Below are 16,838 nucleotides of genomic sequence, written 5' to 3'. Positions count from 1 at the left end.
CCATCACTCAGTTACACAGCTTCACATCTTCCCTCATGCAGAGTTCTCTTTTCCTGATTTCTCTGTCTGCATCTTGTTACCGCTCATGCCTCAAGACTCTGGCTTCACACCTCCTCAGCTGGAAAGCTTTCTGCACCCGGATGCATGTGCATGGAGCCTTTTTCATAGCATCGGTATTTGCACCCCTGCCCAGCTCCCCAGGAGAATGTGTGTTCCTCAAGGGCAGGACTGGGTCTTAGCTTGTCAGTGGGGTCCAGGGCTTCATGCAGCCCTTGGCATACTCTAGGGGCACTCAGACATTTCTAAAGGGCCATATAAAGCTTTTCCTTCTGTTCTCAGCTAGATTTGGTGTCCTCAAAGTATCCTGGGCATTGTTGGTCTTTTATCTGGACAACAAAGGGACTTTTTTTTTTAAGGAAATGGCATAAAGTAACTCATTCAAACATTTGCCGACTCGTCTGCCCTGCGAAATTCCCTCTCCTGGAGGGAGCAGGAAGGATACTGATGTCCCATCAGTATCAACACCCAGGCCAAGGCACGCAGAGATGCCAGGTGGAAGAACCTGAGGGCCTTGGAATGTCAGAGCTGGGCAAAACTGAGGATTATACAGCCCGGCCAGGAAAGGGACTTGATCGAAGAGACTAGATGCCCAGGCTCCAAACTCCCAGGCAGGCGTTCTTTCCACGCACCCACATCAACTCTCACAAACACTGAGTCAGAAACAGCCTGGCTGGGCCTTGGCCTTAGCCTTTTCTAGCAGGTCAGGATGCAATAGCTTCTGAAGGGTAAGGAAGTAGGGAAGCAGTACTTCAAGGAGAATAATTGTTCTGAACACCCCAATTCAAGCTGATCTGGCAAATTTCCTCAGAGGAATGAGGATGCTCTTCGTAGAACAAATCTCAAGGAGAAGAAAAACCAGCAAGGGTAATTGAGTTGATGGATCAGGTTTTCTAGTATGTGCTCTGTATTCTAAATATTCTCCCTTATTTTCTTATTTCTATACGTACAGTCCTTTCCTCACTATGCATTGTGCAAAATACATGATTGTGAACTTGGTGAAGTAGGAAAGGCCTTGTCTAACTCATTTCCATTTCTCCAGCATTGACTCATTGACCTTGTCCCCACCTTAGACCAACAGAAGAAGTAGTGAATTATGTATGTAGCAAGGCAGATGGACAAGTGGACAGATGATGGATGGCTGACAGATGGAGGGACAAAGGAATGGGCGGCTGGGTGAAGGCGTGGGGTCTCGCTTTAGTGCTTCCCTTCCTGCCCTGCTCCTTCACGACCTCTTCTCTGCCTTACCACCCCAAAGCCATAATCCTTTACCTTTTTCCAAGCCTACTCTAAATACAAGATCTGATTGGTTTCTCCAGCAGGTAGAGGGCCTATATGACCCAGAGATGAGGCTCTCCTCATCTCCTGGAGAGATGGCTTTCTTTATGTCCTTATCATCCCCCTGGGCCAGTCCTCAGAAGTCTGTGACGTGTCAAAGGCCATCACCCAGACACCCTGCTGGAGAGCAGACCTGAGACCCTTTTGAAGGTAGAAGTCCACTCTGGGCCATGTATGAGCTTGTGATCCATGGTCAGATGCCGACCTCCTGAGGCACTTTCCCAGCAGATGCAGATTCCTCCTTTCCCCATCTCCTCCCCATTCGTTTTAGCATTTTGCATAATGTTCATTTCCATTTCCCTAGACAGTTCCCATCATGTTTATTTCAGGAACTCCAGCAGTCACTGTTAATGTGACCTACATATATTTTTTTTTGATGTCCTAGGTGTTCTCCAATTATCATTAACCCAGTATGTTTTAAAACCAGTATTAGAAGAAGAAATTATAGGAGGGAACTAGTTTTGCTTCTTTCCAATCAACAGGAGGAAATAATAAGGGATTCAATCATGAGCTGAGAAACCTGCTTCCTAAGCAAAAATCCAGAAGAAAAATTGGCCACTTGGGAAAGAAGGAAGCAAAAATTTCTTGATCCCCTACTGTATACTAGATATTTTCACCTGTTATTTCCCACAATCCTCATAACATCTTACAAAGTAAGTATCAAAATTTCCACTTTTATAGATGTGGGAACTGAGGCTTAGAGAAATTGGAAATATTCCTGAGGTAAAAAGACTAGTAAGTGCAGAAGCAGAGGTTTGAGCTATGCAAGCAAGCTTTGCAGGTCCATAAACTGGACCAGAGGTTGCCTCTGGCTAGGTCTGACCACTACATCACACCACCACCTTTGCAGAACAGCATCCTGTGGCTTGAGAGAAAGCAGCCATGTTCTTCCTTGGCCTTGCCCCCTCAACATCTCCACGGAACACAGTTGATTGGTCCTGGGTTAGACATTCAACCTAAGTTCAACCAATCTGATTGGTCCAGGGTTGGACACTGAACTCAAGCCCAATCAATCTGATTGGTCAAGGATTGGACGTTCAGCCCAAGCCCAACCAATCATAGACTTTGTCTCTGGGATTCTTCACATTGGAACCAGAAAACAAAGCCAGACCCTCTCTGATATCTGGCAGCGGCAGAAGTGAGGCTGAGACATGAAGGCCAGGAGCAGCGGGCAGACATTCACAGGGGAAAGTGGAAGCGAAAGAGGAACAGAGAGATGGCAGAGCCCCTGCCGTGGGAAGTGCCCAAAGCCCAGCTGCATCTTCATTCTTCCTGTGGTTTGCTTGTTCAACCTTACCTTGCCCATGAGCCAATAAATATCCCTCTGCCCAAGCTGGCTCTAGTCATAGTTTAGCCTGGAACAACCAAAAAGAGTTTGGACTAATATGAAGGTCCTGTGTGTACATTTCCTAGTCCTTGGCTGGAGATGGGATAAGTAAAGGGGGGGTCAGACTGAGCCAAGGATGTCCCTTAATTCCATAACATGAGGGAGATTCACTTGAAAACCTTTCCATGCCTGAAGAGTGACTACTGGCTTCTAAGGAATTTAAAGGGCTGGTCCCAACTCAAAACAGCGCAGGATATGAGCAGGAGCAGGGAGTGGAGAGATGAGGCCGCTTCACAGCCACAACGCAGCCCACACGCCACCCCCCTTCCCTCAGCCTCCGTCTCACCATCTCTAGAATGAGACAGCTGACTAGATCAGGCTTTCAGCCACTCACCTACTGCCCTCACCATGGGAGCCAGTGTTCACACAACACTTTTTTAAAAACGGGTTCACTTTGCTGTCCTTTATCTGTGAATAACGGATTCGATGTGCCAGCCGTATTTTTCCAATACATATTAAAATGCATAACGACTCAAATGAAACACGTTCGACTGTGTGCCATGCAAATCCCCTCGGGTTCCACACTCTGCAAAATCACGGAGCAGACAATCTCTAAGAAGCCGACAACTGTGTCTTGGAAGACAGTGATAGAAGGCCAGTCACTCAGTGTTCATTCAACCAGCACAGACAGAGTCCCTGCTCCAGGTCAGCCCCACTGAGAAGCTGCAGCAATCCATGTAGTGTTAGCTGACAGGAAGGGCGTGTTTACGATGGCCTAGACACTGTACTGAGTGCTTTATAGCCGTTAGCTCATTTTCATCCACTGGAAGCTCCCACGAGGTAATATAACTAATTTCCGAATCTCAGAACAGTGAATTATTCATCACTTAATCCGAAAGCCAGTGTGTTAGTTTTCTGTCACTGCCCTAACGAATTGTCCCAAATTTAGTGGCTTAAAACATCACACATTTATAATTCCACAATTCTCTAGGTCAGAAATCCAACATGGGTCTCAACAGGCTAACATGAAGGTGCCAGCAGGCTGCATTCCTTTCTGGCAGCTCTAAGGGGAAACCTGTTTCCTTGCCTTTGCCAGCTTCTAGAGGCCACTGCAGTCCTCGGCTCATGACCACCTTCCTCCATCACAAAAGCTAGCACCACAGACCGCATCCTTCTCATGATGTCATCTCTCGGGTTCTCTGCAGCCAGAAGTACTTTGCTTTGAAGTACTCCTGTGATGAGATCGGCTCCCCTGGATAATTCAGGATCACCTTCCCCATCCGAAGCTCCTTAACCTTAACCACATCTGCAAAGCTTCTTTTGTCACTTAAGGTGACATATCCACAGGTCCCAGAGATTAGGATGCGGACATCACTGGGGGTTATTATTCTGCCTATCACAGAGAACAAGGGGCACACGAGATTCAATCCTTTATCCCAGGGGTCCCCAAACCCCAGGCCTCAGACCGGCACAGGTCCACGGCCTGTTAGGAACTGGGCCACACAGCAGGTGGTGAGCGGCAGGCGAGCGCACAAAGCTTCATCTGCCGCTCGCCATCGCTGGCATTACAGCCTGAACCCTCCCCCGCCCCCCGCACCTGTGGAAAAACTGTCTTCCACGAAACCGGTCCCTGGTGCCAAAAAAGTTGGGGACCGCTGCTTTGTTCCATGGTCTTAACCACTACCTCAGAGAGAGGCAGCACTCAAGGGGCTGCTGGCTTAGCAAGAGATGGACGAGTGACAGAGAAAGCACGCCCGCCTGAAACTACAGTCCATGCTGTTTTCTTGTTTATTGTCTCTTTAACTTGAATGTAAACTCCATAAAGGTGAGGATTCTTTGTTTTTCTAATTTATTTTATTTTTTAGACAGCAGGTTCTTATTAGGTATCTATTTCACACTGAAGGTGGGGATTCTGATGCCCTGTACACAGCTGTACCTTATCACCCAGAGCCGCGCTAATACGGTGGCCACAAGCCACACTGAACACTGGAAATGTGACCGGTCCTAATTGAAATGCACTGTATGTGTAACATATACACCAGATTTCAAAGACTTAGTATGATAAAAAGAATTAAAACATCGTTATTAATATTTTTGTATTGATTACACGTTAAAATTGATAATATTTTAGACATAGGAGGTTAAATAAAATAAATTATCAAAATTAACTTCATCTTTTTCTTTTTACCTCTTTTAATGTAGCTACCAGAACATCTAAATTACATATGTGGCTCACATTGTCTTTCGATTGGATAGCACTGACCTAGAAAAGTACTTGGCACACAGCAGACACCCAGTCCGTACCAGATGAGTGAACAGAGGGGTGAAACAGTGTGAGAAAGTGGGGAATAAAACCGGCATTTTCAGGACTTCCCTGGTGGCGCAGTGGTTAAGAAACTGCCTGCCAATGCAGGGGACACGGGTTCGAGCCCTGGTCCGGGAAGATCCCACATGCCTCGGAGTAACTAAGCCTGTGTGCCACAACTACTGAGCCTGCGCTCTGGAGCCCGTGAACCACAACTACTGAGCCCGCGTGCCACAACTACTGAGCCCGTGTGCCTAGAGCCCGCACTCTGCAACAAGAGAAGCCACCGCAATGAGAAGCCTGTGCACCGCAAGGAAGAGTAGCCCCTGCTCGCAGCAACTAGAGAAAAACTGCACGCAGCAACGAAGACCCAACGCAGCCAAAAATAAATAAATAAATAAATATTAAAAAAAAAAAAAAAACTGGCATTTTCAAATGTGCAGTCTGAGTCAGGGAGTCATGGGCTTCAAGCCCCAAGAGGCAGGCAGTGGACGTGACATGGATTCACACAGTGAACCAGTGTTTCCTGAACACCTAGCAAGAGTGAAGGTAAAATTTAGTCTAACCATCATGGTAGAACCAGTGAAGGACTGGTTGTAGGCTAGGAAGTGAGGTGGCTGAATTTCTGTTTGAGAAAGCGGGTTCTTTATGTGAGCTACAAGGCTGGATGGGGAAGGGGCTTGAGGAGATAGGGAATCACGCCCCTTTGAAGAGGAAGTAGTTAAGGAACAACATGAAGCGGCTTACAGGACAAAAGGGAGGGGAGGCTTTATGTATTTCAGAACCAGCTGGGTGAGAAGCACTTACATGGGATTGGGTAAAACTGTAAACGGAAGGATCACAAAGACAGGGAACGTCTCTGTTCTGCCCACTAAGGGTGAAAGAACAAAGGCTCTCGAGTCCAAAGTGGGGCAAATCGAGGGCAGACAGCAGGAAGGAATGTTTCATCCTAGAGATCACGAGGCTGGAGGCCGCTTCTGCAGAGATGACGTGATGCCCGGGAGCCGGGTCAACGCAGCGCTGGGCGGGGGGTTCTGGAAAGGTCAGCGCCGACCTGACCGAGAGGAGAGAACCCGCCTCGCCGGGGCCTCCAAAGCACCAGCCGGTGCTCCCAGCACATCTGGCTCTTTGTTACAGAACCGGGGGGCAGCACGCTTTAGAAGGGAAGCCGATAGATTCAGAGGTGTCTCAAGCCTTATCTGCAACACGTCTTCATTAAATATTTCATGGAGCAGAAAGCCCACTTCAAAGGAGGAAAGACTTTGCAGCGTCCACAGAAAAACTGGTGTTTCCCTGCCAAAGTGGGAGCCAGCCACGGAGCTTGCACTCCTCACTGGTGTTTTGTTTTCCCCTCTGGGCACATGCCAATTAATTTCAACACAGAAACGTAACTCACAAATGTCCAATCCATACCAGTGGGACAAGGGAACCAGGGCCGAAGCCGGGAGGGAGGAGGCTGCATTGTGAGCACCGAATGTGGGAGGGGGTGCCCTCACTCTGCACTGCGGGCAGCCCTTGCCCCGTTCCTGGGATCCAGAGGGAGCCCAGGTACTGCCTGCAGCCTCCCTGAGCCTCCAAATGCCCGGCAAAGGCAAGACTTTCCTGCACAAGTGAGGCTACAACAGGGCCAGGGACAGAGAAGAAAACTTTCATGGAAAGAAGGAGGCGATTTCTGGGAAAGAAGGTGAGTTTTACACCAATATTTACTTTTTCTCCCTTCCAAAATCCCACTGAAAGGATTTTGAAAGTAAAATAAAAGCACAACACCAAGAATGTACCCTGATATAAACTATGGACTGAAGGTGATGATGTCCCGATGCAGGTGCATCAGTTGTAACAGGTGGGGGTACTGATGATGGAGGCAGCTGTGGACGGGGGTGAGGGTGAAGCTCTGTGCTTTCCTCCTAAGTTTGTTATGAACCTAAAACTGCTCTAAAAATAAAGGTCTTTTTAATTAAAAACTAAAACAAAATAAACCAACAAACATGAAGAAAATGAGCAAGGAGACAAAAGCGACGGAACACTGGAAGCAAGAAAACAAGTGAAGAAGTAACAGACTTAGACCCCAGGCGACAGACGCCTAAGCCTGCAGGGAGCTGAGAAGCAAACCCATTTACGTAATAGGGGGTCCCCAAAAGGCTCGGCACCAGGAATTTCTGGAGTCCTTCATGGGCCCCCCTTAGCTTGTGAGATAAAGTGGGGAGGCAGGAGCTGCATTCTGAGACCACCCGCCCCCAGGTTCACCATCTGAGCTCAAGACACACCTGCTCCGACCTCACAGCAACCCACAGGGTCATTTCTTATTTCCAGCCTCATTTTCCCCAAGTCTCTTTTTTTTTGAAAATGTTCAATCCTACAGAAAAATTAAAGAAAAGGACAATGAATTCCCTTCATTTGATCACTAATGATTATTTTACACATTTTCTTTATATGTGTGTGTGTGTGCAAGTGTGTGTGCAAGTGTGTGTGGTGTGTAAACCATTTGAAAGTATTTCAGCCTATATCTCCTAAGAATAAGGACATTCTCCTATACAATCATATAAGAAAAATTGACAATCAGTTTATAATTTTATCTAATATGTAACACGTATTCAAATTTCCCCAATTGTTCCTTTGGGGAAGCTAGAGTGTCCTTTGTAAACAGCTTTGTTTCTTTCTTTGAGTCTAAAGCCAACAAAGGTTCACGCGTCGTGTTAGGTGGGGATGCTCTCTGACCTCGTTTAATCTAGACTCCCATTACTTCAAACTGCAGTTATCAGACCAACAGCATCGCATCACCTCAGGTACTGTTAGAAATGCAGAGGCTCAGGCCCAACCCCCCCCCCACCTTCTGAATCAAAATCTGCCTTTTAACAAGATCACCAGGTGGTTTGCATGCATGCTGAAGTTTAAAAGGCACTGACCAGGCCAGGCAAGGCTGGCCCCCAGCGCGGGTGTGGACAAGGTCGCTGCTCTCGGGGCAGCGGGATGGAGGTGTCGCGCCACCGCCCAGGGCCCCGCGGGGACAGTGCCTTTGAGGATGAGAGCATGAAGCTCCGGCAGCTGAAACTGGATAATCAGACAGCGCTGCTGGAGAAGAAGCAGAGGAAGAAGTGCCCGGAGCCACTCGTGGCGCAGCCGAACCCGGAAGCCCGGCCACGTGGGTCAAAGCCAAGGGGAAGCGAGGGGCACGCTCCGCTGGTGGAACCTCACGCCCCGCCCAGCGGTGTCATCCTGCATGGCAGTGACGGTCCCGCTGCCCTCCTGAAGCCAGATGCTCAAGACGTGGAAACCAGACTTCACGTTCTCTCAGTAGGATCTTCTGCCAGGGAGGAGGATACTGAAGGAAGTGCTGATGGAGATAGCACTTGGGACCCTGCTTCCAAGCCAGATCTTCAGGAGATTCTCCAGAAACATGGTATCTCAGGGAGTTTGAACTTTGATGAGGAGGAGAGTGATGGGGAGGAAGGACAAGGGAAAAAACTAAGATCTCATTGGTCGTATTCAGAGGCAGAGAGACCCAGTTCTGCATCCAGCCAGAAGCCAACCACAGATACAGGAGCTTCTGGAACTGCAGCCCAGGACACTGATAACCAGCTGGGAGAAACAGAGAATTTAGAGGGCTTTGCATACAGTCCTGCCCCTCGAGGTGTCACAGCGAAGTGTCAGATAACTCGGGATAAAAAAGGAATGGATCGGGGGCTTTTCCCCACCTACCAAATGCACTTGGAAAAGGACGAAAATCGGAAGGTAGAAAGCGGAAAAAGAGCAAAACATCCTACTACCTTATCTCCACTGATACAACAGATTTATCTCGTGAAAGGGAAAGTTATATTGGCAAACTCAGGTCCAACCTGATGGGGACCAAGTTTACAGTTTAGGACCATGGCGTCAGCCCAGCCAAGGCCCAGGGTTTGGTAGAAAAGGCCTGCATGCGGCAGGAGCTGGCCGCCGTCTGCTACGTGAGTGCCGCCCCCCGTTTCTTCAGCCTCCTGGCGTCCCAGCCCTGGGCTTGCAGTGCCCCCGCCAAGCTTGTTTCTGTATACTCAAGTTATTTATGAATTGCCAAGTTTAGCTGGATTTACTGTTTCAGCCGGCCCTCACTCACCTCCTCTTCTCTCTTCCCAATGCCACCGTGTTAACGCAGGCCCTCCTTACCCCATACCCATTGGCTCGCAGGTACAGTAAATTGGAAGCCGGTCTCTGCTTTTCGCCCTCTCGACCTGGTTCATCCTGCACAGCCGCCAGCTCCAGCAGATGCTGCCCTTCTCCTGCTCCACATCCTCTCAGGCTGCCCCTTGAGCCCAGAATCAAGCCTGGACACTGCACCTTTCCCTCCCGGCTCCCCGGCTGGCATGCTCCGTGTGCGCTCCCGTCATTCTAGCTGCTCCTCTCGCGCCTGTGTCCCACCTGAGAGCCTGCCCTTCCCCTCCTTGCCTCTGCCCGTCCACCAGGGTCAGCAGAGGGGTCTCTCCCGACACTAGATGTGCTTGATCCTCCCCTCGGTTCCCCGCGCTTCCTCTACTGCCCCAGACTGCTTCTTCAGCACCATCCTTCTCTACCAGCTCGTAAAGTCCCATTCACTGCTGTTTCCACGTGAACACAGACCTGGCGCGTAGTGGGCATGCGAAGTTGTGGAGTCAAAGAAGTAAGAAGGAGTTAACCCGACTCAGTTGTTGCTTTGATCCCAAAGTCTCAACTTTCCATCAGTTGGAATTAATCTCATCACTTGATTCCCATGAGATTTTATCTAAGTGGCTGAGAATCATTTGACTTAACACTTTATAATGTATAGATGTTTTCTCTTAGCTTCAGAATCAATTAAATATTTTAACTATGAAAAAAAAAGGCACAGAGAGACATACAACACATCCATACACACCACATACACACACGGATGTATATATATAGACACCCACACACATACATCTATACATACCTGTATACACATGTATACACACATACATGTACACATATACACAGCCACACATAAACACACCCTCACACATACATGTGTACACATCCACACACATGCATATATACACAAATACTCGCAACCACACACATACGTACATACACACACACATACACACACAACTATAGCCTCTTTGTTTGTTTCTCACAGGCAATGGCTTTCTTTTTTTGTCTGAAAGGTCCAGGCCAGTAGCCTTGTAGAAAGCCCCACATTGTGCATTTTTCTACTTGCTTCCTCATGATTCGATTCAGAGTAAACATTTTTGGCAAGAATATTATGTAGATGATGTCATCGACTTCTCACTGTATCACATCAGGAGGCCCGTAACGTCAGGACTTCCCTCTCTTAGAGACACTAGGTTTGATCATCAGTTAAGGTGGTGACTACTATCTTCACCATAAAGGCCCATCTTTCCCACTGTAATTTGTAGTTAATCTGGGGGCTGATTCTCTGGAATCATATTAATTTCCTGCTCCCCAATGCCTTTCACCCAACGGTCTCAGCATCCCTTGGGGGCCTTGCACTGGAGGTCGCAAATTGGTAACTTTCTCATTCCTTCTACGTTGATTGCTGGCATTCTGCTGTGAAGTGTTTCTCTCTTCTCTTCTCTCCGCCACCCTCCACCCCCATCTCTCCTGGACTACTACCAACCATGAACTCATAAATACTGTATTATTCTATTTGATGCTCAAAAACTATCCTTGTGGGAGCCCACACAAGCTGGCAGCCGTCTGTCTTATTCCTTTCTGCATGTCTAGGAGCTGTGTGACTTTGGACAAGTGATTTAACTTCTCTGTTTTTCAGTTTCACCATCTGTTAAACAGATGATAACTGACCATCAGCTGATGGGTTGGTGTAAGAATTCACTGAAGGAATGCGTGTAAAACCCTGGCAACTGTGCCTGCTACATGATAAGCCCTATGTAAGTGCCCATTATTATATGTATTCTTGTGATCTTTACCATCATCACCACCACCACAAGCCCAGCCTTCAGCACAATGCCAGAGCTCCACAGGAAGTTTAGAAAGGGAGGAATTGGGGAGGGAGGAGAGGAGAAAGGGTGGGGTAAAAATCTTTAAAGAAGAGAGAACATGTCGGAAAGTCCCAACACCACCTTCCTCCCCACCCCACCCTCACTCCCCCACGCATGACCGGGTCCTAGCTACCATCCAGCCCACACCACTGCTCCCGGAAAAATATTTGGTGAACTGAATTAACATGGGGCTCTCAGATAAACCCAAATGCTGGTTGAGAACACGTGTGCTCTTTCCCATCTGCTGCCTTCCAAACAAGGTTGGTCTTATTATTTCAGATGACACGCAGTTCTCTGTAAATTTGCTTGTCGTGCCAATCCAGCTTTTATGTAAGTGTGTTTCATTTCCCTCTGCATACAAGTCACTGATGCAAGGCAGCTACATCCCAGGTCTGCTGTGCTCCCTGAAAGATGGCCTCGGACAAGTCTTCAGTTCCTTGACCTCAGCAGGCACCTTGGACCTCTCTGCAGAGACCGTGAAGGGCCTCGGAATGTTGAGGGGTAAGGATGGAAGAGAGGAAGCAAGGAGAGCAGGAAGCGGGTGCCTGTTGAAGCTGGCGATAAGTGCGTGAGTTGGTTGTATTATTTTCTCTAATTGCACGTATTTGGGATTTTCCATTCCAACAAGTTGAGGGAGAAAGCCTCTGAGAGCTGGGCATCTCGTGTGAGTTTTGCAGGGTGAATAGGAGTTTCTGATCCAGTGAGAAACAGAAGAACAATCCAGATAGAAAGAGACGTCACAGGAGAAGAGCCCACAGAGATGTACAGCCCGGTAGAAGGTTGCTCTGTTTCAACGTCAACCAGTGAACTGCGATTGGATGCTGGCACAACCCACCCAGGTAGTGCAGACCCCACAAGTTAAGCAGGCCTCCTGACAAGACTTGCTCTCACTTCAGACACCAACTACAAGTGGGGTCCCAGGCCACCCATGCTTCTGCCCAACTGGTTTCAAATTGGGGGGGAGGTTCCTATGTCCCCCTTTGATAATTCACTACAACAGCTCACAGAACTCAGGAAAGTGCTCTACTCATTATTAGAGTTTTATTATAAAAGATACAGATCAGGACCAGCCTAATAATGAAACACACCAGACAGGTCTGGGATGGGAAGGACCCAGACGCTGAGCCCCCACGTCCTCTCCCTGTGGGAGTCAGGATTGTCCCCCTCCAGGCACATGGATGGGCTCAGCAACCGGGAAGCTCCACCGAGCTTCAGTGTCCAGCATTTTTATTGGGGTTTCGTTACAGAGGGATGATTACTAACTCAGTCTCCAGCCCCTCCCCACAGCCCGGAGGGCAGGCTGGTTCAAAGCTCCAACCCTCTAATCATGCAGGTGGTCTTTCTGGGGACCCATCTGCATACTGAGTCAACTAATCTCATTAGCATAACTTAGGTTTAATTTAAGGGGCTCATTAATTACAAAGGTACTCCCACCACTTGAGAAATTCGTTTCAGCAGCTCTATGCCAGCAACCCAGGATAAAGGCCGGACAAATTCCTTATTATACAACAAGGGTACATGCAGTGGAGAACACGAGGCAACAGGCAGGCACCGAGGACAGGCTCTGTACCTGTGCTGCTCTGGGTGCTCTATCTGCACGAGACATCACTCAGTCCTCACGGCTCACTGCAAGGTGTGTGTGCAGGGGAGGGAGAAAGTAACAGAAAGCAGGAATGGGAAGAAGGGAGAGAGATGGAGGGACAGAGAGAGAAAGGTGGGGGAGAGAGAGTGGACAAAAGAGAGAGAGAGCTGGTGGAAGGCAGAGGCGGGAAGGAAAGAGAGGAAGAGAAGGATTTCAACTCCATTTTACAGGAGTCTGAGCCCCAGAGAGAGTGAATGTCAAGTCCAAAATTACTTGGGTATTAGAAGGCAGCAACAAGACTCAAATCTAGGCCAACTGGACTCCCACCTGTGCTTTTTCAGTCTGGAGCAGAGGACAAAAGTGAGCTTAGGAAGGATCGTGTATAACAAAGGTGCTGAGACTTTATTCTGTTGGGTAATAAGAACGGGCAGAGGTTTGCAGGCAGGGAACGCAGTAAGACCTGCACCCGCAGCTCCATGGGACGTGGAAAGGAGGGAGCCGGCAGGAGTGGGAGGGCAAAGAGAAGAACTGGGTCCAGATGGGCACAGAGGAGGCCCAAACTAGAGGAGTCAGGGAGGTGATGGGGTGGGGAGCCAGACCAGACGCAAGGATGGGCTGCAGGCGGACCAACTCCCATGTAGGAGCAGGGACCCTTTCCCTGCCATCTAAACGCAAGTGGGCCCACTATGTTATACAATACCCAGCCTCTGCTTTCTATACGTGCATGTCAGACAATTCTGCTCTTATGCAAGCCCACGTGTAATCCTTTCAGCATCCCAGCTGTCACTGGTGCAGAGAATCCAACCAGTTCCCCTTTCCCCTTGACAGTGTACACTAGACCTTCCTACAGTAGAGAGGCTGCTGGCACTTTCCCCCACCCAGAGTTGTCATGGGAGATCTACAAAGAACCAAGAGAAGTGACTTGAGGCTTTTGCACAACATCCTGGACAGGCCAGGCCAAGTATTCGTGGGCAGCCCAGCTCATCTCCTTTGGAGAGCCACACCCCACCCCCTTGCTTGGGGTTCTAGAGCAAATGTTTGGGACGGTACACCTCACACACACTTGCTGCAGTGAAGGGCTTACAGCCAGGCTCGGCCAAACTTGCTTCTTCATCCCCCAGCGACAGTGATTGGTCCAAGGGAAGCCAATCAGAATCCTTCCTTGGAAGTGAAGGGCAGCCCTGTTCCCGTTTGGGTTTCTACCACTACCAGTCACATCCTCTAAAGGCAGGGAGCACACCAGTCCAGCAGCACCAAGAAGGCACTGGGGTGGGGGTGGGGAGAGACAGGGGACAACGTCTGAGAGGCCCGGGCTCAACCCGTGAACTTCCAAGTTACATGAATCAATTATTTTTTTCTTTCAAGATAGTCTGAAGCAAGTTTCTGTCCCCTGATTCCAGAGAGGACCTGCTAATCCATGACATGGCTTTGAATCAAATGTTACACCACCTTCACCACGTCCCCTAGGCTCTCTTGGTGTCTGGGGCAGTGTTCTGATCCGTTTGTTTACTATCGGTCCTGGCCTGGGGAAAGAGACCTGGGTGCTGCAGGGTTTAGAAACTCACATGAGCAGCGGGCTGGCAGATGGGAAGGGTCTCGCATCTCAGCACGAAAACCCTTGCAGCGCACCTTGCAGGGAGGCAGTCAAGGAGAGCCAATCTGTGGAAGGCAGGTGCTCAGGGCCGAGTGTGCGGGACCGGGATGCAAACGGGCTGTCAGCAAAGAAACCGACGGTAAAGGGAACGCCTACCAAGGGGCATCAAGGGGTTGGGCAGGGAATGAGAGGAGGTAGCAGGAGCTCGGACTAGACAGAGAGGAAATAAGAAGAGTGCATTTCCGCTCGAATTAAGGTAACTGGCCCAGAATTCTGGGTGCTAACTTTTGCCCCAGCTCCTAGTAGAGAGATTCCACACACAAATCTGGGCTATAACACAGCGGTAGATTCCACCGGACCCAGACTGGGAGCAGAGATCCCAGACCATGTTTTTCATTCATTATTGTTCTTGTTAATAACCGGCGGCAGCAGAGCCACAGCGAACAGCCAGTGGACTGTGTGAGCCGCGCAGCGCGCTCGTAGCCTCTGTTAACACCGGATTCGGTCCTTGGGTCCTTGTTCAGCTCGGTCCGGTGAGCAGTGGGATCCCATCTCCCAGATGAGGATGCTAACGCTTGAGAGGTTAAGTAATTCGTTCCCAGCTTCTAAGTGGTAAAGTCATTACACAGATAGGAAAACTAAGGCCCACAGAGAGAAAGTGACTCGCTCCATGTCCCACAGCAAGTCAAGCTAGCAGAAGGATTCCGACTCAAACTCACAACTCAGGGTTCTCGGTCCAGTGCTCTTCTCCCGGCAGACCTAAACTATTTCAGCAGCACCAAAGGAACACCATCCAGAGAACAGGCTATACCATTAGGCTGACGGCTGTTCTGCATTCTTGGATCCTTCCATGAGAATTTTAGCCAATGCCAAGGGTTCAGAGGAGGGGTACTTTTGGGGTGGATGAACCAGAGGCTGTAAATTGGCAATCCACGGGCTGGTCAGAAGCGTTTTTGTTTTGCCTGCAGAGTGGTATACGAATTTGATTCAATACTTAAAAATTGAGGGCTTCCCTGGTGGCGCAGTGGTTGAGAATCCGCCTGCCAATGCAGGGGACACGGGTTCGAGCCCTGGTCTGGGAGGATCCCACATGCCGCGGAGCAACTGGGCCCGTGAGCCACAACTACTGAGCCTGCGCGTCTGGAGCCTGTGCTCCGCAACAAGAGAGGCCGCGACAGTGAGAGGCCCGCGCACCGTGATGAAGAGTGGCCCCCACTTGCCACAACTAGAGAAAGCCCTCACACAGAAACGAAGACCCAACACAGCCAAAAATAAATAAATTAATTAATTTTAAAAAAAAAATTAAAAATTGAGAGGTTCCACACACGAACCTGGGCTATAACACAGCGGTAGATTCCACCACACCCAGACCGGGAGCAGAGTATCAACCAAGCACAGTGAGTGATGAACCAGAGTTCATCCTCCCTACCTCCATCTCCATTCAGAAAACTCGGGCTTTCCTACTGTGTTCGTACATAGGATCTGATAGAACTAGAAAATGATGCAACCCCTGCATCAAGTTGATCCTTTATGACAGTCAGATGGTCTTCTGCAAAGCTGCTGTGCATAACAGAAAACTCCCAACCCCCAGTGGTACAAAAATATTTATTACTCTAAGGTATGTAGATTTCAGGGGACGCTCTACTTCTGGCTTTGTGGGGTGTGGGGCGAGCTCGGGTCTGCTCCACATCTCTCTCCAGGACCAGCAACTCATCTGGGCAGTCCCTTCTCCTAGCAAATGGCAGAAATGCAAGTCTGGGCAAAATTACACAAGTACGACTCTGCTTTTGTGCATCTACTAGCATTTTATTGGCTAACAGCCCATTACCACACCCAGAGCCAATGGAGTAGAGATAAATACTCCACCTTCTCTGTAGAAAGACACTACAAAGTCCTAGGGCAAACAGAAAGTCACAAAAATTATAATAAAAAAAAAAATCCCACAAGGACTCAGAGGCAAAAAATATACAAACCAATTTTCACTGCAAAGTAAAGGAGCTGTTACAGTGGAGGATTACTGGACTGAATGTCAATATTATGACATAGTATGAGTGTGTTTCGTGTTTGGTAAATGCAATCATTGTTGCTTTTGTGTTGGTCATCCATTTACAATGCTTGGTGTCAGTTTATCTCTTGTAAAAATAAAATACAGTGTGTGTGTGTGAAAAAAAAAAAGAAATTAGTAGGAATTCAAAAAAAAAAAAAAGTCCTAGGGCAAGGGGTTTGGGTGTATAATCCTATCACAAGGAGGGAGTGAAGCCTTGGGACTGATCAATCTACGACACTCATAATGCATCAGCCCTTTCAGTCACTGATTTGCCACTCTGTTGGGCCCTGCGGGAAAGGAGGACAGAGATGTGATGGGGTGGGTTGCAGTCTGTCTGCACTACGCCGGAAGACTGTGCTCAGAGCTAAATAGAGAACAAGAGGCCGCAGTGGAAAAATGCACTGGAGAGAGGGGAACAGCCCATGCCTCTGGAAAAGAAGGACAGCGCTCGGGTTCCGTGATCCGGGGACCTGCGGCAGGAGGCAAGTGTCAGAGCACAAGGTACGGCTGCTCTCACCACCCGAGAGCCAGCCAAGGCTAATGCGGAGGCGGTCTGAGGAGGGGGCCCCTGTGGGCGGACAGGGCCACGGCACCAGAGGCA

The 16,838-nt window shown here is 49.0% G+C and overlaps 1 protein-coding gene and 1 pseudogene across 2 annotated transcripts in view; one reads left to right on the top strand and one right to left on the bottom strand.

The window, feature by feature from the left end:
- The window catches only part of LOC309617191 (uncharacterized protein), a 661,226-nt gene that overhangs the window by 405,312 nt on the left and 239,076 nt on the right, over nucleotides 1–16,838 (bottom strand). The gene's annotated exons all lie outside the window — the stretch shown is intronic.
- LOC309616779 (tubby-related protein 3 pseudogene) lies at nucleotides 6,975–9,235 on the top strand (annotated as a pseudogene). The gene has a single exon. The product of its transcript is annotated as a tubby-related protein 3 pseudogene (transcript).

This window comes from Balaenoptera borealis (genome assembly GCF_965194805.1).
Source record: "Balaenoptera borealis genome assembly, chromosome: 19".
NCBI classification, from domain to species: Eukaryota; Metazoa; Chordata; class Mammalia; order Artiodactyla; family Balaenopteridae; genus Balaenoptera; species Balaenoptera borealis.
This window is presented reverse-complemented; position numbering and strand designations above follow the sequence as displayed.